Below are 24,714 nucleotides of genomic sequence, written 5' to 3'. Positions count from 1 at the left end.
AGTTTCCCTGACACATCTTGCTGAAAAGAGCTATAATACACCGCCATTTTAATTTCTCCATATACCCTATACAGGCAACAGTCCCCTAGCAACTGTTGTCATGGGCAACTCTTTCATTCCCAGATAAAACTCAGTGGTAGAATGTGTGCTTTAGACTTACACCACAGACAACACAAATACACAGGAGAGAGCACTGCCACCACAAATCTATATCAATTAGGATCAAATAGTTCAGTACCGGTATATAATCATTAATAAATGTACCTGTTTATTAAGCTCCTATAATATGTATACAACATTTTGCTTAGATTTTTTTTTTTTACAGATTTCTTCTGAAAACTACGTATCTTATAGAGCAATACCTATAAAAAGCATGTAGGAGATGATGTCTGCAGTGTTGTTGTGTGAATTGTACACTTTACTTGTCCCCTGCTAAGATGCACTCATTTGTCTTGCCAAATACAATGCCACCTTTAAAACACACAGCGTCCCTTCATAATTCATGTAGGAAACTTGAATTGGAACATGGAACACACTACCCCCTGCTGATGGCTTCTTTTCATTATTATACCAACAGTTTACATTTTCATGAAACAGCAGTGACTCAACATTGTACCTGTAGGGGATCCCATCAGCTTTCTATCTTTTCTGTTAGGACTGCAGTATTGCAATTTAAAATGACAGTAGTTCTTAATCTATCCCAAACTAGTGCAAGAATAAAAAGAAATTTCGTATATGTAGCAGTTTCTGTGTTTCTAATTTTGTATTTTAAGTTTTTCATAAAAATAGTTCAAATTTCAGTTTAGAACATCTGGAAGTCCTGTTGGCCATAGAAGCATGCATTTTTATACACTTTGAAAGTAACTGCTGTTTGGAGTGAATCTGCAAATGCCATATCATAAAGAGCAGTGAGCCATGAAAATGGCTGTTCAAAGTGGTGCGATTTCCCTTTTTGCTGTGCCTGGGGGAGGGGTTAATACTGTAGATACCTCATCGTCCAAAGGATTCTGTGTGAGGTGATCAGACCGAAAGTGTTGCTGTCTTGAGTCAAGATTTAGTTTTGTTTATAGTTTCAGCGTTAAATTAGTCACTGATCAAAACAAATAATCATTTGATCTTTTAAAACATAAAAACCACATTTATGTTGGGATAGGTGAGCTACTGGAAATATAGCCACTTTTACATTACAAACTACTGTAAGAATTATTGAAAATGAAATAAAGAACAGAAACCAATTCTCAGAGCTATATGGCAGAGAGACCTCATAAAAATATATGTAGACATTGTGTCATTGAAGATAGAAAGGCTTTGCCTTGTAATAAATTGCCTTCTGCTCTACATAACCTTGGAATGGTTGATTTGTCGAAAGCCATTATTAAGCTCATAGACATAATCCAGGGTGATTCCTGACAGCTGCAAATATTTATTTCTGGACAGCCAATAAAGGTGGCATTTGGTCAAGCAAAAAAGCTGCAAAACAAATATTGTGAGCAAAATCACTACAATGCTTTCTTTTTACCACCACATTTTAATTGGGAGGCCACAATCATCGGCTATCATCAGTTTTTATTACACAATAAAAAGAGCACCCTATAAGTCATGTGCTATGGCTGTTATTTCTTATTGAAAAAGTCAAATTGCACAGACCTGAACAGGACTCAACATGGGCATCTGACCAAAAATATTTCACACGTTTACAGGAATGATGTAAAAAAACCAAAAAAAACAGCACATTATTTCCACAAATCATTCAATATAATTTTCTGATATTAATCCTCCCTACTGGATAACATTAAAAGGTTTGCTTTGCTGTATGCATTTCCAGGTGGAATTCTTTATCATGGCTTTGGAGCCATTTCAATGATTCTTCAGGATTCATGTTACAGATTAGTCACTTGGGATGCTAACACCGCTTATCTTGACATCTGTCACATGGTTGTCAATGACGATGATATCAAGACAATTTGCTGTGATTGCTTAATCTATGATGACCTGGAGTTCTGACATTACTGTTCCTTGGCCTTGCCTTAGTTAGGTGTTCTAATATATGGATACAAACAGTCCAATTTGCTTTGTAGCTTATACTGATACAAAATGAATGTCATTGTTTTACTAAGACCTAAGTGTAGACTGAAGGTGGGGGGCTCTAAATGTTGGCTTCATTTTCACAAAATACGAAAGTGGTTGGTATGAGGCTGTGTAGTCCAATGGTTAATGAAGCAGGCTTGTTACACAAAGATCCTTAGTTCAAATCCCTGCTTGCTCACTCTGTGACCCTGAGCAAGCCACTTAAACTCTTTATGCTCTTTGTCTTTCAGGTGAGACATAGTTGCAAGGGACTCTGCAGCTGCTGAATAGGTGTCTGTTAAATAAACTAATAATCATGGAGTCTTTATGAGCAAACTAGTAATATTTCTTCAAGATACAAGGCATGTAGGTAACTTTAGCTAGAGGATGGAATATAACATTTTGACTTCATACTCTGGATTGTATGAATATTTACCCACAATGGACCAGCAGTTAATGCAAGAGTTAATGAAGGATTGTTTTCTTTTTGTTTCTCAATGAAGCACAAAAAAAGAAAATTAAGTAAAGGAATATGTTATGTAAATCTTAACCTACAGTTAATAAAATAACCATTTGCTTACATATTTGAGCATTAGTTCTGAGGTTGGATTGTGTAGAGATACCAATCTGCTGGAGGTGAAAGTTGGTATTTTTAAAATGGGATGGGCCCCTGCTAAAGCACGACTGTCCAGTTTGCTGCACCATGTGATCTGTAGTGTAATGCAGGGGGTTAGGCCTCCCACTCCAGGCTCTGCTGGTTTGTTTTATGTTTAAATACAGGGACACAGTAGCATTTGATTTTGTTGTTCTCAGAGATCATTGTTGTAATGAACACAAGTTAGTAAAACCAATGACCTTTTTATAAAAAACTATAGGGTTGAAAAACTGACATTTTAAAATCAATCGAAAGTCATGCAGAAAGAAAAAATGCTGTTCAATACATGCAGAAATGGCACACTTCTGCACAAGAAAATGTCAGCCTGCTGTACTAATGAGAAAATGTTCTGTAACCAAATTAAACAATCTGCAGCTATAAATGAGAACACCTTTTATAAATAATAATATCCAATATTTTTTATGGGACTGTGATGGTGTTCCAGCCCACCTCCTATAATTTCTGTTGATATTATCATTTTTACTGTCTTCATTATGATTTTCATTATGTTTCTTGTTTATTTTGGATCGGCAGGGAGGGGGTTAAATTCCTCCCAGCCAAATACATGTGAGAATGTGGCTGGAGCCTTAATGGGCTAATTGTTAATTATTGATTAATGGGGCTCCAGCCACAGACTATAAAAGCCAGGTGGAATGTTGGTCTGGATGGTGGGTTTTGGTTTGACTTTCTCTGTCAACTTGTTGCCCTGACAAAATAAATAATTTTATTTATTTATGTATATAAGATATAATCACATATAGAGATATAAGTACTTGTTTGATGTGATTTATTTTTGTTCCAGTGTTTTGTTTGAAACTTTTGTGTTTGTACCATTTGGTTGGCCCTCATGTCTTTTTATTTCTGCGTTTTTGGTTAATTAAATAATTTTTGTTTCACTGCATTTTCCTGACTCTGAGTCTTCCCTCTGCAGCTATCCTGCCACAGGGACCTATATCATTTAGTATAATGTTCAAAAGAAACATTTGCTGGCTCTTAATTTCTACGAATTTGTGAACATAACACAAGATAAAGTAATAGAGACATTGCTCATAAATATAGCTGTAAGTACCCTGCAAAAGTAAGCTTTTTATGATTCCAGCAGGAATACGCTTAGGATGGTACATTACCAAAGTAATTTCCCAAAACCTCAAAGACATGTACAAATTGTTAACAGATGCTGAGCATTATTTGAGAGAAGCAGCTGGCACCTCCGCAGATCCATTAAAACCACTGGGGGGCCATTGAAATCCAGAAATAAAGGTATTGAAATGTGAAAAGACTTCATTCATCCCTCATAAAATATGAATATTATATATATAATATTTCTTTTAATTTTTTTTTTTTTTTTTTTTTTTAATTCAGAGCAAGCCGGTGACATTTCCACAAATGTAATTCCTTCTCAAAATTATGCCTAGCAATATCAACTTTCCCCCATCTGATTGAAAAAAAAAAAAAAAAAAAACAAGAAGTGTAATCTATTGAAATCAATAGTCTCGTGCTATGATAAATTATAAATCATTTCCCTCCACATCAGCAGGGAAAAATAGTCATCTTTGATTTGAAATCACCAATGTGGTCCTTTATTTTTTAGGAGGTTGAACTGCAGTCCTTTGCTTTAGATTTTACCGCAGTTACACAGCAAAACTGGAATGTGCATATTCTTACAGTGCTGGAGGCAGAGTAATCAGAGTGTAACTGCAGATGCTTCTGAAGGCAATAACTCAGCTGAATACCTAAATCCACAGCTTGCTGACCCTAGACAAAGGGATGATCATCATGCATGCATCATTCACAGAGCAATCATACAGGGACAGACTGAAAACTGTCAGGACTCAGACACAATGCAACAGCAAGACTGGCTGTAGTAAAGTAAAAATCATAACCACATACTGTCATGTATTTCAATTCCTTCTCTAAGATCAGCTTATTAAAGTACTACATCAACTAATTTGTACGATAAGAAAACAACTATATTAATTTTTCTTCTTCTGAACATGAATGATCAGACAATCTTTTTTTCTTAGTCCCTGCTTAGCATAGTGGAATAAGCCTTCACCATTATTTCTCTTCATACTGGAGCAATAATACAAAGAGTATAACTACAGAAGCAAAGCAGCAAAAATTGTAGTCAGAAACAGTCCTTGCAGGTTGCTTTGTTGAGCCACCAAGAGTCCCAATTACAGGTTCTCTGGAAATAGTCATTACATTGCACACTCAGCACAAGACTCCCTTATTGACCAGAGGAGAGTTAATTGAATGGGTGAGATAATTGAATGCTAATTAAAAAGCCATCAGAGCTAAGCAGAGAAATGAAACAATTACGCATGTTTTATTTACAAGAAACAAAGTTTGAAACCAAGCAAAAGTGTCAGGATGCAGACCTACTGTACAGTGCCTAGATTCAGACAGCAAGTACGACATAAAACTCAAGAGCTTTTATTATTAACACTGTAATGGACAGTTGGCTATATGGTAATGAATATGTCAGCTGAAAGCAGCAGAGGACAGTGATAACTACATAATGAGTAATAGCAGAAAATTCTAGTTTTTATTGAAATATTTTATCCTACAAAATACATTTATCATCTACATAACATCTAATTTCTATTTCCCAGCTACACTAGATGTATTCATCAGTAAATTACACTTTAATTACTGTATATGGTAGCTGCTGTTACCATGTACTTTATTCTAGTTATAAATACAAAGTATTTGCTGAATTATTTGTGAATTTATTTAAACAATGGAACTTGAATTAGTGTTGGTCACACCCAAATTGACAAATGCAGAAAATAACCTGTATCGTGCTTGTTTATATACAGTACATTGTTGCTAACCAATACATGAAAAACAGTATCTGCAGTTTTATAAACAAATTAATGTATTACCTTATACATCTGTTAAAACAATGTCCAAACCGAGGCTTGGAGGACCTCCTGGCTACAAGCCCCTTTGCTTTAACCACTGGACCCACACAGCCTCCTCCAAGTCTACAACTTCTGTCATATTGTATTAAGCTGCTAACATAAATTATATGCATTATATATTTAACTAAGGGTTAGATGTACTAAGATGGGCCAATCGCAGTGCAAACATACCACAGTTTGTATTTTCTTTGCAACAATTCGGAAAGTATACATTTTATTGTATGTCTGTGGTGGAAAACTTCCTGACCTATGAGCCGCATACCAAAATATCCATATGATTGAGAGCTGCAACACACATACTGTAAAACAATAAATGTTTGCGAGAGGAAGACAATTTAAATACAGTACTAGCATTGTTATGCAGTACAGTAGTTGTTACGATCTTGATGGCAGCAAAACACACAAGAACAAGGGATAAGCATTGGCTATACAGTTTCTGTGTAATTAGTTTTGTACCGTAGATCTCAGTGTATTAACCTTTAAATGTAACACTGGTGTTTTCCCATTATTTATGTTTATACTGTATGTATTTTGCATTTTACATAAAATATATTCCGATACTATGAAGCAAAATACCATAACTGCCCTAATTTCACCAAAACACCACATAAAAACACACATTTTTGTAAGGATTATTTTTGACAAGCTCTTCCTTTGAAGATCTAATTGCTGGGTTTAAAAAAAAAAACAAGTGTTTGTTTTTTTTTTTTTGTAAGGCTGCTGGGTGTATTAACTGTTGAGTTTTGTGGATGACAAATACATTGTATTTATTTTGAAAGGGATTACAGCACCTGCTCATGACAAGACGTAAGATATGCAAATATAATATTATTTTTAGATCCACAATATAATATTTAAATATGCATTGATCCACTGGACCATATCTAGTCTAGCGCCAACACTCCAATTTTATAAAAAGATTCATACATCTGAATAAGGACATTTTGCATGAGCGATATTCCAGGCTTGCCATACAAAACTTGCTAGAGTCGTTAATTCAGCTTCTTTACTGAACACCAAAAGCAGCATTTGCCTTAAGCCTGATCCAGGAGTATACTGTATTCAGTCTTGAAGTGCATACAACTGTGGAATATAAGTCTGTGTAACTCCAGTGTCACAGCAAATACAAATTTGGTTATGCTTGATTATTTTCACTTATTGTTATTAAAACCCTAAATAAACATAAATGTATTTTATTTACTTAAATTATGCAGCTATCAATAGTCAAATACTGTATGTTTTAATATGATAGTCTTTACAGCAGCAAAGATAAAGTATACAGTTTCTGTGGAGACATTTGCAAATGTACAAGTGCATGTGCTATAATGATATGCATCAGGCAATGCTGTTCCTTACATGACAGTTCCACACATACTTATACAAGACTCTTCTATGTACACAGCTAATTTAATTTTTCTCATTTGGATACTTGTTTGTTTAATAATAATATAGATATTTCCACTCATCAATGCCAGTCCAAATAGAATCCCCCCCCCCCCCCCCAGGTCAAAAAACAAAAATTATTTATTTAGAGTGGCATAACTAGGCATTTAATATCTATCTATCTATCTATCTATCTATCTATCTATCTATCTATCTATCTATCTATCTATTTAATTTTCTATCTGTATGTGTGATCACTCAATTATTAAAACATAGTTACATGTAAATAAATGGTAGATATGCAATAGGGAAATGTAATTATATAAAAATTGAATATTACCCCTTATGGCATATTGACTGTAATCAATATCACAAATCAATTAAATTAAAAAAGCCACACAAAACAAACTATAATCGAGAAAACTTCTTCCCCTGATAGCTAATTTGAATGAGACACTGAAAATGCCATTTTATTGAAATTATATATTATTAGTACAAAAGCTGACAGCAATGAAGGCTATTCTTTTAAGGGGAGGGTTACAGTATACTACAAATACTCAGTAATAGGTCACTGTATCACCGCAGCAATCAGTTTTTCTACAACTATTACTTTCATAAAACAAACAGATGTTTTTCACACCTAACCTCTTGAGCCTTGTTATAAATGCAGTTTCCGTTTCAGTTTTTTGTGTTCATTACTAGCCTGAAGCAAGTTTGAAACACAGCCATCATGCTATTGATGCTGAACTGCACAATGTAATGGGCTAATAGCACAGTGCATTAAACCCCAAGAGAGTAAGGCCGCTCACTGACATGGCCACTCAATGTTTTCAATTAAAGTCCATATACACATGAAAGAGTTTTACTATTTTACTGACCGCTGGCAAAAAAAAAGCTGCAGTAAGTAAGTAAGTGGTCTATGATAGAATAGGTTAAAGAAAAAGCCACAATGATTTTTTTTTAATTATCAATCAATCAATCAATTTTTTCATATAGCGCCTTTCATAGTGGACCACCATCACAAAGTGCTTTACAAGATGCAGTAACAGTAAGAAAATTCATAATACTTGAAATACAGAGAGATGCATAATACATGCTATACAGATTTTTTTTTTTAAAGTGCCTAATATATGATAGTAGCATAATACATAAAGTAGTAGCAGCAACACAGCAGTTAATAGCAGATATCAGCCTTAAAGAGCATGGAAAACAAGACTGAACAGGTGGGTCTTGAGAGTTGATTTAAAGTGAGCAACTGTGGGAGCATCATGCAGCAAAGCTGGAAGAGAGTTCCAAAGAGTTGGAGCCATGAAGCTAAACAAGCGTTCTCCAAGGGTGGTGCACTTTTGCTAGGGGATAACAAGCAGGCCACAGTCGGAGGACCTCAGCTTGCAGGCAGTGACATAGAGGGTCAGCAGGTTGAGGAGGTACTCGAAACCTGTGTGATGAAGGGCATTGTAGGTGAGCAGTAGAGTTTTGAAAGTAATCCTGAACTTTACAGGTAGCCAGTGCAGCTGGGTAAGATTAGGGGTGAATTGATCAGGTTTTTCCAGCTGGTAAGGATCCTGGCAGCGGAATTCTGAACTAGCTGCAGTCAGTTAATGGTGCGTGCCGGGAGACTACCAATAGAAAGTTGCAGTAGTTGAGTCAAGAGGAGAGGAGACAAATGCATGACAGAGTATCTCTGCAACTGGGAGGAAAAGGTAGAGACGGACTTTGGAGATGTTTCGAAGATGGTAGAAGGAAGATTTGACCATGGAGGAGATGTGGGCATCAAAGGAGAGGTTGCTGTCAAGAGGTACACCAAGGCTTCGTACTGCGGGGGAAGGCAGCAGCAGACAGTTTCCGATGTTCTGGGCTGCTATATTGAGATTCTTAAGTTGAGTTTTAGATCCTACTAGAAGGAGTTCAGATTGGCTAGTGTTCAGCTGAAGAAAACTGGCAGACATCCAGGCCTTGATTTCTTGAATGCAAGCTGAGAGCCGGACCATGGCAGAATTAGCAAACAGATATTAATAATTTGACCCACTGGTGTACAAACTTTTTGCACAGATGACCCCATTTTTCTTCCCATTTAGTGCTTATTCAAGCTTCAGTATCAGAGCCTGTCCCCCCAATTGGAAAATATAAAATTGATTTTCCATTCATGCACTTTTTTATATTAACATTTTTGCTGTTGTTTAATGTTACAAGAATTATGTGACAAACAATTTTCAAGTGAGGGTTAGCTGTCTTGCTTTAATGGTTAGGTGACTTTAGGTATATAATGTACAACACATGTATGTTCATTACAGCTAGAAAGACATCTGGCCACTTGTGACTAGAGGTTAGTCAGCATTTATATGGTATTGAACAAGACTCCAGTCTTAAAATTGAAAAGATGTTCCATCCAAAGTTTTACTTACTGTTTGAATCCAGATACACAAGCTATTTACACATACAATGTTGGGTTAGATCAAATGTTCTGCAAAATCTGTCATAATGGCCCTAGGAAGTCTTCCAACCTTAATGACAGGTGGCCTTTTGCATGCTCAGATAGAGATGTTTGAGACAAGGACAGGTGGTGGCTAATGTGAACATCTGGCCTTTAATAAGAATTATTCGTTTAAGGTTTCACTGTATTTAGAAACTAATTTTCAGATCTATACTCCACATACTGTTTATATTTTATAGGAAAAAACAAAACAACTGTTATTCCAGGAGTGTAAAGGTTACTTACATGAGGTATATTAGTTTACAAATTACTTTAACAGACATATGATCTCATGGTTATGGTAGTTGTTTCAGATAATTACGATTTAGTTTAACAGCCCCTAATGGAAAAGTGAAAGGTCCATTGCCTACCTCCATCTGCTGACCAGCAGTTCATGAATAAAACAATATTCTACTCTCAAGAATAATTAGGACTGATGAACTCAAAACTCATAAAAGCAGCCCCTGACCAAATCAGCAAGGTTGATTCGTCTTCTGTTTAATTACTGCATATTCTTCAAGATGTGGGGCTACTCATAATTGCTTTTTAGCTGTAATGCTCTATTAACTATTAATTTAATAGTTATTTCATAGCCCCTCAACCCTGACATGAAGAAATACATTCTATGCAGTTTAAAAAGAAAACTGTGAAAACTATGTGAGGCTGCATTAGCCAAAGGATAAAAAACGACATTGAGCACAATTTGAATTTTTGAAGAGGGTGCAAGCAGCTACTCTTTTTGTCATTTCAATGATAAACGTCTTTAGAGAAAGAATGTACAGTAATGTACAGTAAGGACTACAAATTTCATAGTGAATTATTGCTGTCTCAAGATAAAGTAATTGATTAGAATGTTTTACTATGAGTTCATTGTTAATTTTCAAAAGATGTCACCTTATGCAATTTGGGTTCTGGCTGCTCAAACTGATAAATGGTCACTAAAGCATATCTTATAACCAGAACTACAGTACAATTAAACCTAATTATTATTATTATTATTATTATTATTATTTATTTTAAATGATTTAACTTTAAAATTGTGCTGTATATTCGGTTTTAATTACTTTAACATAACATAACCAAAACAATGACATTTTAGAAATTAACTTTTTACTTTGCAACTTTTTATAAGGATATTTTTAATGAAACCATACAGTCCTGTTTGCAAATGTTCACAGATAAGCAAATCCTGGTGTTGCACTAGTAATAACAGACAATCTGTACATTCTATTAACATGCACCATGTGGAAGGAAGAAGGTCCCACTTTGGTATTTCAACAAACCCTGTACAAACAAACCCATGCTGTTAGGTCAGTGCAGACAGCAAGTGACAAAGCAACGGCTATCATTTCATACATCTGCCACGTCTCAGAGGCAGATGGCACTTAAATGGGTGCACTAACTGCATTGGCGGAATTTATGCAAAATTAAACAGTTGTCTTTCCCTACCAAATGGACAATAATAATAATAATAATAATAATAATAATAATAATAATAATAATAATAATAATAATAATAATAATAATAATAATAATACTGTTCCAAATTGGGGGATCCCAGAGGGAGTGTCTCATCAGCCCTGGCTTTCTTGAAGCTTCGTGAGGGAGAATCACAGAGACTGCTTCACCTCACTGTACTACAGTGATCCCTTTGTCCTCCAGGAGCTGGTGTTGAACTAAATATATTTAATCAGGATAGACCCACTGACCTGGTTAAGGGTGGTGACCTGGATACAAGGGAAGGGAACATGTGGATTGAACCTTTTCAAAGTTTTATAGAGCCAACACCCCTCTCATATTATCCTTGTTGCCAGCAGGACCTTGGTTTAACACTCATTGAAACAATGGCACATCCTACAGCACAATTCCCAAAACACCATGCTGGAGCACTTCAAGGTGGTTTCCAGATAAAAATATTGAATATATTGAATAAGCAGTCATAAGAATTGAAGATCGCTCAAGAAATCCCACATTGGTGGTTATTAAACAACAAATCAATACAGCAGTGCCAGATACAGTGACAACAAATAGTTCAACAGTCAGAACACTGCTCCCCTGAAAAGTTTTCTTGGTGAAACCTAGTTGTTACTTTTGTATACCGACCCCTGCTACTGACACGAATAGTAAAACATACATATTACTATATATATATATATATATATATATATATATATATATATGTATATGAATATATATATATATATATATATATATAAAATAAATAAATTCATGTCTGCGCTTTGATCTATCTATGCTTACTAAACGTTTAAGTCTTGTCTGACTGCCAAAGAACAGCAAAATTTAAGTTAAATAAAATAAAAACATCTTCTTTTTATGTCAACATTGTCTAATTTAGTATAAGATAATACATATACATGCATAGAATAAAGACACTCATAATTTGACATGCACTACCAGTGGGACTACCAGGAGGCAGCATTGACCAGGATAGATTTTATCAGGCAGGTTGTCACAGAAGCAGGTTGACCGGCACAAACTCAGCTGGGTAGTCACACCCAACTGTTAGGCTGGGCATCCTGATAATTGAATCACTCAGAACTGTAAGGTAAAAACCAACATGCATCTGCTTGCAAGTCAGGATTAATTTACTACATTAATAGCTTGAAATAAAATAAGTCTTTATCAAATTAACTTACATACTATTCACTGTTTATGCTTGTAATCCAACTCAGAATGATCCCTTTAATAGGCATTTGGTACAACACCCTAGAGCAGATGAACTGTTCCTTTTGTCTATCTCAGCTCTCCCTTCAATTCAATCTCAGCTCACGCCTCTCAGTTAATTAGATAACCCCAGTCTATAACCCAATCAACTTCTCAATTCAGCAGTCTATATTTTGGAGGGGCCCTTGCATGAATTAGCAGGCAGAATAATGTTATCCCCTCAGGCCTAATCAAGGCCTGTCAAATTTAGCTTTTTGTAGTCTCTCCACAAAAACACAAACGCTGGTATTAGTGTAAGCTCAGGAATGGGTTAGTTAATCTTGTGTGATTGTTGAGTGAGAGTGAATGTCACGCAACTTCCCGTGTGAACAAGAAGGGACAAAGTGAGAAAGAGAGAAGATAAAGAGATTAAGCAGACTACCATTACTGTGTTCCCCTAAATGTGCCATGTTGCTGTATGTGATTCTTCGGATTTGTTAATAGATTGGTTCAGCTTGGCATCTACAGTCCCCGTCTCTCATTTCTTCTTATATTAAAATAAATACTAACGCTATGTTAGCAGTCAAACCCTGTGTGTTGATACAGTATGTCAACTTATGAATACAGCAAACAAAATAACTTACCAGCGCAGGGCTTTTGAACACTATGAGGTAATATGAGAAAGTGAATATGGAGTTCTGACACAACTATTTTATAAATCATAATTTACTCAATTGTAACCATTTTTCAAACTTTCAAAGAGAAAAGATAATAATGCTTATATACATGTTTTATAAAGGACGCTATAACCAATATTATACATTTTATTAATTATAAAAACTGATAATAACAATACAGTGTTATAACATGCAGGGGTGGGCAAAATGTTTAACTAGGAAATAGAAAACAGTGTTCCACAAATCTATTTAAAATAGAGATAGGAAATGTCAGTACTGCCAACATCAGTAACACATTTCCATGACATATATCACTAGTATGTACTGAATAGTAAAAAATAAGAATTAGCAATGGAATGTTTAATCACTGTTTGATTTTTTCCAGATATAGCATTCTAAAAGTGTGAGCTGTTATTCTCAATAAATGCTTCTTTTTAAAATAAATGTAGAAATTGTATTTTGTAAATAGTAAAATATTTGTATACCCATTCAACTCTTGATAACAGCACATGTAATATATATATATATATATATATATATATATATATATATATATATATTATAATATATATATATGAATATAAACCTTATAGATACTAGTAATGTGTCATTAAAATGATATAGTACAAAATAAATACTTTAAAAACACATTTATAGATGCTTTCAGAATGGATCCTTAAACTAACTTGTAAACAAATACCTGTCACTTTGGAGTCTTATTTTAACAAATATTGTCTCAAAACCTTAGATAGGGATACAAAGCCATTCCAAATACTTAGTTTAGCCAAACTGTAGATTTCCATGCTAAGGGTGAAAGAGCAAGATTTCCCCATTTGTTGTACAGTATTTGCTCTTTTCAGATGCTCTTGTTGATAACTAAACAGTGGTTATGTGGGAAACACTCGCTCAGAAAAACGAAATACTGACAAGAAACTTCAAATATATATATATATTAATGGAGTTCTTAGAGTAGCATCAAAACTAAGCTTTTTATTAAACAGCTAACATTTCTAAGCCAACATCAACTTCAGTTATGTTTTTCTAGCTTTGTTTTTAAAACTGCAGGGGTTGAGTTAAGCAGCTTAGCAATGAATGTGTTCTGCTCTTCACAACGGATCTTCCATCAAACCCCCTCCTGGCATCTAAACTATTTTTAGAAATGTTGAAGCTCATAAACCCTGTGTTATAATTTTCATTTCCATTCTCTTTTGATAATTCTGTAAATCTGTTTCTGTGAACTCCTACTCTGCTTCCTGTTTCTTTTTGCTGTATTTCTGGTCATTTCCTTAAATAAAATATTTTAAAACGATAATGCTTCACTATATTCTTCAAAATATTTTACTATTGTACATATGCTTCTGCAGTAGGTTGCCATTATATAATATCTATACGTCTGTCCATCTGTCTCTGCCTGTCACACTCAACATGGTGAACATGTTAAATGCTTTGTGCATATAACTATAAACCACAGATAATATTATATATAAATATATAACTTAAACTTTTCACACAATAAACTGCTTGACGAAAATATTTTTCTAGATAAGGTGAAGGATACATAAAATCATAGAACCCGGTGTAGTTTACAAATAGCTTGTATGCAGTGAACAAAAAATCTATTTGCATGTCAAGCTTTCCACAATATTGACCTTAAAAGTAATCAATGTACTATATATGTATAGATCAAAGTGCTGTTTGAAATACAGCCTGAGACAAATTATTCTATAACAGTGACATTCTGTATTTGCTTGTATTTTTTGTCAAACTGGATGTGTTCTTGCAGAGCTCCACACATGACTCTGGTCTGGACAGAAGTGCTCTGCTCTTAGAACATTTTCTTCAGGGGACCTTCTTTGGTACACCAGAAAATGACATCAGAGGAAAACACTGAGGTTTACAGCAAAGCTTGTTATAGTAAAGAAAACTGAGGTGTTTGGATGCAAGGGAGATATATAATGATTTTGATGTTCAAACGACAAGTAAACAAGTACTAAACATCACGCTGAGAAAAGAGAAAAGATGCACAACACAAAGGTAAGCAAAAGAAAAGTAAACCTTCATACTTGCCTGTATCAAATTTAGTTTAACTCTAATGTCCCACTTATTTTCCATTAACTTAAATAATCAGTTTCAGTAAGTATGAACCATAGAAACAAATGTGTTTTCACGGATGGTATGTTTTTTTCTCTTATACCGTAATCTCACTCCCTAAAAACTGCTGAAAACACAAAACAATGTTGCCATTCACGTCAATCATAATAGTCATAAAAATTATGTGACTCAAATATTTATTTCTTTGAATCAATTTTTTGCATGTCTAGTGTAATGATCCATCCATTCCTTGCTACAATAAGCAAATTAGAAACAAACCCCACTTTCCCTCCTCCTCCTCTTCCTCTGGGTGTTGTATTAAGCTCCCAGAGTGAGGAACCAACATACATGTAGGACACATATGTTCTACTGTACAAAGTGTTATATCCACAAAATTTTAATGTATGACTGTAACAGGGAGAGATCTGTGCTGACTCTGCTGGCGTGTTCACGGGCTGCAGGAAGAGGGCGGCAGTCGCCCAACAACCGCCTGTGAGTTATGGCAGTGACACGGGGAGGTGGGAAAGTGGGTGTGTGGACTTTCCCCCTCTCTGAATGGCTGAGAGGCGGGTCTTGGGTGATTGTTGGTCCTATAAAATAACGCTCTGTTGTTTCCTCAGGTCTGCCCACTTAGACGCGCTAAGAGTGCGGAAGCTTTGATTTGGGACCGGGAATCAGCCGGGAGAGAAATAAAGATTCACAGAGAGAGAGAGCGGGGAATTCTTGGGCAGACCCCGGCATATTGTGAAAGAGCAGACTAGATAGCCGATAGAGTAGGACGGTGATCCGGGTCGTGCGGGTAGCGACGACCGGGATAACGCTGCCGAGTGCAGCACCTTTTATTTGTAGTTTTGTTACTGTTTTGTTTTCCCTTGTTCTTTTCGCCTTCTGTTTTCATTATTATTTCTTTGAGCACCTGCGAGTGCATTTGCTGTTTGTGTACCAGCTGTGGTATTTCCGTGGTGCTGTCTATCATCGTTGATAGGCAGCCCACAGTCAACAGTGCCCTCTGCTGGAGAAAAATAAGAACCGATCTAAAATAAAACTGGGCACCTGTGTGGTGTTTTCAAGTACACCTGTCTGTCTCCTAGTCAGTGAATTACCCACACCCCTTTCACAATGACTTAATAAACTCTTACCTTAATTCAGCCCTTGTATGTCAAATATAAATGTTGCCGGCTACTGTCAAGACTAGGCAAACAATTTAGAAGGAAAATCAATATTACAGAAGCACCACCTTAATGAAACTTATTCCCTCTTGTATCTGTTATCTGATTAACCTTCTACCTAAAAATCTGCACTGCAATCAAGTAATGTACTACATGATGTCATGATGTATTGTATTATATTATAAGCCTAGCCCAAGAGACTTATCACTTTCTTTTTTCAACCACCAAAAGAGAAAAACTAAAGCTAGTGTGTTATGCTGGGTTTAAAAATGAAGGCAACTTCTTCATCACCATCAGCAGTACTGGCTGTTAATTATCAGCAAGCTTTGAGCAGGAAGCACTGTGGAGCAGGGCAACCATCTTAACGAGGGAGATCGGAGGAGAGAAATACTGTAGAATAGATCAGTATGGTGTCCTCTGTTAGACATAATATCATGAATAAAATCACATTTACTTCTCTTACTGCTTATGTACTATATTCTTTTAGAACCTAATTGATAAAAAGTATGTACTGTTTCTTATTATGCAGCAAGTCCATAGACAAGCACAACATAGATAATACATTTTAAACAAAGGTACATAGAACAACAATTGGTCACATGTGGTCAAGCTGTCTCGCAATAAATAGCACAAAACGATGAAGTAAAGCTGACATTTACATACAAACAAGTCAATGGTATTCACAGCTAGTGGCATTTATAACTGGAACTGTGGAACACATTATGAACAAAACATACAGGGCAAAAAAACACCTATTGTATATCAGTAAATGGCACATTAAGTCTGATCATTTCGGTAAACAAATGTACTCAATGAAATACACTACTTGAGAATCTGTTTTTGATTTTGCACTTTAAAGAATATCTTATTAATAAACCTGTTCAAACTGAAGTGAGCGCTGTGCTATAACAGAAGCAAGCAAAACCTCTCTCTCTCTTTTGTGTATTTAGTGTTCCAGGAAATTCGAATGAGATGAATCAGCTTTTATTCTGTTAACCTAATTTACTTCCCTGATACACATCACAATACCTTTAACCTAAAGCAGTCTAGAGGTCAAATCTAATGAACTCATCCTGTCTGGTATTATAATACTATCTCCTTAGAGATTAGATGACATCTCATACTGCACTGGCTTTTAGCTATGAAAAAATGCAATCAATACTGCACTGACCCTTCCCCATCTTACAGCAAGGAATAAAACCTGCATTTTCAAAACTGGGCAGGGTTTATTGAAAATATAGCTTTAGCAATCCACATTCTTTATGAGTCCAGTAGTGTGATGAACTGACTATATTACAAACATGTACTGTAGCAGTGCATACATTGCATCAGAGGTGTACTGTAGGTACAGATCCTAAACCTTAAAATAATAATGTATATGTGCCCTTTGAATCGGACGGCATGTTTTCTTGATCATGTTTCTGCACTCATGGGTATTTGGCTTGTTTAATAAGTCACCAGCAATTTTTCTGCTCAGCACCTCTTTAACCTGCTGCCCTGCCCGTGTCTCACATCCCAGTTATTTTATCCTCTCACTCCCATCCTCTGTCCTCTCGCTGTAACACTGTAACTCCCGCTGCCCTGTCCTCTCTCTAAGTGCTGGCCAATATTCTCCCTCCTTCTCTTTTCTGTCCCCTTTGACCTCTCCTCACTCTCTGTTAACACCTTTGAATTTCATGCTGTCTAACTAAGCTCTCCCTGTCTCTCCTGCTAACTGTACTGTACCATCCCCTGGACCTCTTGCTCACTTTCTCGATGAACTCAACTATCCTCTCCTCCCCCCCCCCCTCTCTGTCTACCCCAGCTGTCCTGTTAGGTGATTTCAATATCCATCTCTCTAACCCCACCTACTCTGCCAGATTCCTTCCTCTCCTTCACTCCTTTAACTTCTCTCTCTCTCCATCCCCTCCAACCCACAAAGCTGGCCATCAGCTGGACATCACCTTCTCCAGGGCCTGCTGCCCCTCCACCCTCTCTGATCACTATTTAATCTCTTTTTCTCTTTCTCTCCCCTCTCTCCCTACTCCACCTCCCGCCGTAACCTCTGCTCTCTCTCCCCCCTCTGTCCTTACCTCCACTGCTCTCTCTCACTTCCCTTCTATCAACTCCTTCTCCCAACTCTCTGTAGACTCTTCTACCTTCACCCTCTTCTCCTCCCTCACCTCCTCCCTCGAGTCCCTCTGTCTCCTCATCTTCTGACCTGTCCGCCCCTCCCCTCCCCTCCCCAACCCTGGCTCTGCTCTGAGCTCCACTCAGCAAGAACCAAACAGTGCTCTGCTGAAAAGAAATGGAAGAGAACCAAACTCTTTGCTGCCCTTAGACTTTTATTGCTCCCTCTGCTGCTCCTTCTTCTCTACACTCTTTTCTGCTAACCACTCCTATTTCCAACCTATTATCCAATCCTCTACTAACAACCCCCAGAAACTATTCTCTACCTCCTCCACTATCTCCTCTGACGACTTTGCATCTTTCTTCTTCTGTGATATCCGCAAACTTTTTAACACCTCTCCCTCCACTCCCATCCTCCCTCTCCAACCCCAACACCCTCTGTCTCCCGTACTAACATACTCCTTCTCCTCCCTCCTCCAGGGCCACAAACCCACCATGTGCGCCGTGGAACCCTCCCCACTCACATCTTTCAAGCTGCTGCTCCTGCTCCACTCCCCTTTATCTCCTCCCTTCTCAACACCTCTCTCCTCTCTGGCCTCTTTCCCACTGCCTTCAAACAAGACTGTCACCCCCCTCCTCAACTACCAACCCCACCTCCCTCCAGAACTACCAACCTGCATCACCTCAAACTCAACCTCTCTAAATGTGACATCCTTTTCTTCCCCTCTTCATCTTCCCCATCCTCTGATATCCATTCCTCTGGAATCTACCACACTCTCTACCTCAGCCAAGAACCCAGGAGTAACCCTGGACCCCTGCCTCTCCTAATTCCAGCACATCTCCATTCTCACAAGCACTTGCCAATTCTTCCTGAGCAACATACGAAGAATCCAACCTGTCCTCACCAACTACTCCATGCAACTGCTCGTCCAGGCCCTGGTACTCTCTGATCTAGACTACTGCAACTTCCTCCTGGCTGTCCTCCCTGCATGTGCGACCCATCCGCTCCAGATCATCCAGAACTCTACTGCTTGCCTGGCGTTCTCTCTGCCTCGCTTCAACCACGCTAATCCACTGCTCCGCTAACTCCACTGGCTCCCGATCACCGCTCACATCCAGTTCAAGACTCTTGCACTTGCCTACTGATGTCTTGACCAGACTGGACCCAGCTACCTCCATCTCTCCCTACACACCCACCCAACCTCTCTGCTCTGCCTGCACTAGAAGACTGGCTGTACCTCCTCTACGCTTCCGTGCCTCCAGAGCCCGCTCCTTCTCCACCCTCGCCCTGCAGTAGTGAAATGACCTGCCTACGAATGTCAGGACTGCCCACTCCCTGACCACCTTCCGACGCCTCCTCAAGACACACCTCTTCAGACAACACCTGTAAATCTCAACTCTTCCCTTCTGGACAATGTAGCTCTCTGCCTTTAATGCACTTTAACTTGTACTTGTCTGTTCCCTATTTTCCTGTATTTAATCCTGCACTCAACCCAATCTGTAGTATTTTGGATTTCACTTGCACTCTTATCTAACCCTGATGTAACTATTAACACTGTTATCTGTGCTTGAACTGCCCCCGGACAAAATGGGACAAGAACAACTAAAGAACTTGTCGATTCTGTCTGTTGAGAAGGGAATCATGAAGGCACTGGAGAAGAATCCCTGCTGGCATGACTATGTGATTGACCATTTTGCATCTCAGAAGCAGAGAAGGACAGACTTCATTATAAATGAAGGTAAGACAACTAGTCATTTTACATATATTGATTGTTTTGAAACATATGACATGGACTAAATTTGTTCTCTTTGGAAGATTGTATGTGGATTGTGACTTTGCGCTATCTTTCTATTATTAACTATTTTGATACTGTAATTGTGTTTACAAGTATGGAAGCCCATTTCTGCCAGTATATTAATTACAATGTGTTTGTGTGTTCAGTTTATGGTACTTTGTTTACGGTTTTATGTAGTTTGTGTGACCAGATATCATATCTTTATTTTAAAATGTTTTTGATGTTTTGTATCCCAATTTTTCACTGCTTCAGTTGTATTATCGTTACATTTGTACTTTGTATATATTTTTTTACATTTGTAATTAGGAATACAAGTGTAAAAAATCATTAAATATCTATATATACTATATATATATATATATATATATATATATATATATATATATATATATATATATATATATTATATATATATATATATATTATATGTACACACACACACACACACACACACACACACACACACTCTTACGTATATATAACAAACCCAACTCCCTTACAATGTTCCTCCTCTGTCTCAAGTGACTAGCCGCCACTGCTTAACACGTACAACCGAGACAATTTTAATGACTCTTCACCAGAATTTATGTAGTTCTGAATAATGCATATGCTGAAATCAATCTTTTCATACGCTCTAACATTTAAAGCCTTCAAACCATTTAGTTTTTCAGGCACATTTGGTCTCATTTCAAATACAGATTTAAGAACAATCAATACAAAAAAGACAACTAAGACACTAGGGGCTATTGAATCAGATTCCATTATAGAAAACTACAAACTGGTTACCACAACCCACACAACATGGGTGTTCTGAATAGTTCAGAAAGCTCTGTTCCACGGTGCCCTTTAAGAATACTGGCTTTCCAAATGATTAATACAAATTCAGCCATTGACAATCTGGCATTACATACTAATATTTTGGCATGGAATGATTAGCAGATGCTTTTATTTAGACAATGGGCATGCAGGAACTGAAAACTGTTTTTTTTTTCATATCATAGAACAGAAGTGTGGAAGACTGGAATTTGAATTTACAGCTGACAACACTCTTTTTAATTAGAAAATATAGCATCCCTCTGAAAATATGTCTCTCCTATTGATTCACAATCCCCAGAATATACTTAACAGCATTGCATACACTGCTGCACACTAACCTAGAAATGAATTGATAAAATCCATCATCTGTGGCAGGCTGGCGAGTGGATAGAGGCCCAGAGACAGACTGCAGTTCAAAAAAAAATAACTATTTTATTATAAATAAACAAAAATAAAGTGCACAAGGGCAAAATAACAGATATTCAAACACAAATAAAGCAAAAACAAAACTCACAAAAATAAAGTTTCCAGGCTGGGCAATGCCTTCACTGGATTTAGAAAATTCAAAAATCACCACAAAACAAACACCAACCTGCTTCCTCAGCTCCCTCCTCCCAAATGAGAAGCAGAGGCCTCCTTTTATATCAGGTGGCTGGGCACTGATTGATCGTTAATCAACCTAATCAACTAATCAACCCCAGCCACCTGAACATAATAAACCCAGGCAGGTAGGGGAAGTTAACCCCATCCCTGCCAATTTAAAAAGGGCAGAGCTTTGCTCTGCCACACACCTCCCCCCATGTACAACGTACACCGGCCGCAATCGGCCAACTCCCCTCCTCCCCACTCCCCACCCCCCCCTCCTCCCCCCAAGAGTCCAATTATGTCCCTTGGGTGGGCTGTTATGGTGGGTGGTGGTGGGCGGGGTTGATGTCGGAGCCCCCAAGCCTTCTTTGGTTGAGGGGGCCCCGAATCTCCAAGGTAGCACGGCGACGGCGGCCCGGCTCCCTCTGGTGGCTCCCCGCGCAGCTGTAGGCGGCGATTGCGGCCCGGCTCCCTCTGGTGGCAGGGGCGGCGACGGCGCGCCTGGTCCTCAGGGCGGAGGCGGCGACGGCGACCCTGCTCCCTCTGGTGGCGGAGGCGGCGGAGGCGGCCCGGCTCCCTCTGGTGGCGGAGGCGGCGGAGGCGGCCCGGCTCCCTCTGGTGGCGGAGGCGGCGACGGCGGCCCGGCTCCCTCTGGTGGCGGACCCTCTGGTGGCGGAGGCGGCGGCGGCGGCCCGGCTCCCTCTGGTGGCGGAGGCGGCAGCGGCGGCCCCGGCTCCCTCTGGTGGCGGCGGAGGCGGCGGCGGCGGCCCGGCTCCCTCTGGTGGCGGAGGCGGCGGCGGCGGCCCGGCTCCCTCTGGTGGCGGAGGCGGGGCGGCGGCTCCTCCCTCTCTGGCTCTGGGGACGCGGCGGCTCCTCACGACCCTCTCTGGCTCTGGGGACGACGGCGGCTCCTCGCCCCTCTCTGGCTCTGGGACGACGGCGGCTCCTCGCCCCTCTCTGTCTCTGGGAGCGACGGCGGCTCCTCACCCCTCTCTGGCTCTGGGAGCGACGGCGGCTCCTCACCCCTCTCACGACGGCGGCTCCTCGCCCCTCTCTGGCTCTGGGAGCGACGGCGGCTCCTCGCCCCTCTCTGGCTCTGGGAGCGATTTCCTCCTCCCTCTCTGGCTCTGGGAGCGACGGCAGAATTTATGGCTCTGGGAGCGACGGCGGATCCTCCTCCCTCTCTGGCTCTGGGAGCGACGGCAATCCTCACTCCCTCTATGGCTCTGAGCGACGGCAGCTCCTCCTCCCTCTCTGGCTCTCGACAGCAGATCCTCCTCCCGCCTCTGGCTCTAAGCTCCTCCTCCCTCTCTGGCTCTGGGAGCGACAGCAGATCCTCCTCCCTCTCTGGCTCAGCGACAGCAGATCCTCCTCCCTCTCTGGCTCTGGGAGCGACAGCAGATCCTCCTCCCTCTCTGGCTCTGGGAGCGAAATACTCCTCTCTGGCTCTGGGAGTGACGGAGGCTCCTCCTCCCTCTCTGGCTCTGGGAGCGACAAGATCCTCACCCCTCTCTGGCTCTCAGATCCTCCTCCCTCTCTGGCTCTGGGAGCGACAGCAATCCTCCTCCCTCTCTGGCTCTGGGAGCGACAGCAGATCCTCCTCCCTCTCTGGCTCTAAGCGACGGCAGCTCCTCACTCCTCTCTGGCTCTGGGAGGCGACGGCAGCTCCTCACTCCTCTCTGGCTCTGGGAGCGACGGCAGATCCTCCTCCCTCTCTGGCTCTGGGAGCGACGGCAGCTCCTCACTCCCTCTCTGGCTCTGGGAGCGACGGCGGCTCCTCACTCCTCTCTGGCTCTGGGAGTGACAACATCCTCCCTCTCTGGCTCTGGGAGCGAAGCAGATCCTCATCCCTCTCTGGCTCTGGGGACGACAGGCTCCTCACCCCTCTCTGGCTCTGGGGACGACGGCAGCTCCTCACCCCTCTCTGGCTCTCGGGAAGGCGGCTCACCTCTCTTTATTGGAGTGACCGGTGGATCTCCCATGTCTACCGCCAGGTAATTAACCACCATGAGGGCAACCTCTGGGAAGGAGGCCGGGTGGTGTTGTTCCTCCCACTGTTCCCACCTCTCCCCATCTCGACGCCACAGCGTGTTGATAACTATGGGGAGATCTGGACGAGGTCTGCCTCAGGGTGCATCAACCAGTCCCAGATCTCCTGGGACGGTGGTGAATGGAGGTAGTGGGGTGGCCCCTGATGCCCGGGGTGAACAGCACCTCTTCCTGGGCCTGGTTGTAGGGGCATCCTGCCCAGTTGTGGCCGTCCTCCTCACACCGGCCACACCAGTTTGCCGGTGGCACGTCTGGGCAGGGCCAACGATGGTCCTCCTTCCCACACCAGGAACACCAGGGGAAGAGGCTGGCCGGGTCCTCCAGCGGTGGCTGCAGCAGCTTACATTTCTTCAACTGCTTTTCCTGCTTTTGTCGCTGTCTGCTCTTCTTTCCCATTTTTTTTTTTTTCATCCCAAAAATTCCACAAAACAAAACAAAAATACTGAAGCCTCTAGGTGGCGCTATCCCACTTCTGACACCAAATGTGGCAGGCTGGCGAGTTTAGAGGCCCAGAGACAGCTGCAGTTCAACACTCTTTTTAATTAGAAAATATAGCATCCCTCTGCAAAAAGCAAAACTTACAAAAATAATGCTGGGCAATCTCACTATTGATTCACAATGCTTCCTCAGAATGAGAAGCAGAGGCCTCCTTTTAATCAGGTGGCTGGGCACTGATTGATAATCAACTAATCAACTAATCAACCCCAGCCACCTAACCTAGAAATGAATTGATAAAATCCATCCATTGGTAAAATTATGTTTAGATTATAGCCAAGGCTTAAACTATTTGGTGTTCAAAATACAATAATATACCACTCATCATTTTGAGAAATGTAAATGTTTCTTACTTTTTAGAGAAATGTATAGGTTTCTTAATTGAAATATCCAAAAACGTGTTAATTGTGCAATTTGTAGCAAGTTTCAGAGGCTTTTACAATTAGTTGGATTTCAATCTTATGTTATAACTTTATGTTTATAGCTTGTTTATATCAAGTCAGAAAGATCTTTCGTGAACTATGACCATAATACAAATACATAGTAAATTAAAAAAAAGTAAGGACTGAAGTTCTTTGAGAAATGAGAGTAAACCTCTAACAGGTTTAATGAAAAATAGTCCTGCTAAATCAAACATCCTTTAAACAGTCTGTTATTAAACGTGAGACACCTGTGTCCTTTATTGTCATGATTCACATCCAAGATTATAAGATTCACATCCAAGATTCTCACTCTCACCATTATCCCACTGAGTCAAG

Source organism: Polyodon spathula, chromosome 7, assembly GCF_017654505.1.
Source record: "Polyodon spathula isolate WHYD16114869_AA chromosome 7, ASM1765450v1, whole genome shotgun sequence".
Classification (NCBI taxonomy): domain Eukaryota; kingdom Metazoa; phylum Chordata; class Actinopteri; order Acipenseriformes; family Polyodontidae; genus Polyodon; species Polyodon spathula.
The sequence above is the reverse complement of the archived record's forward strand: the minus strand, read 5'-3'. Positions refer to the sequence as shown.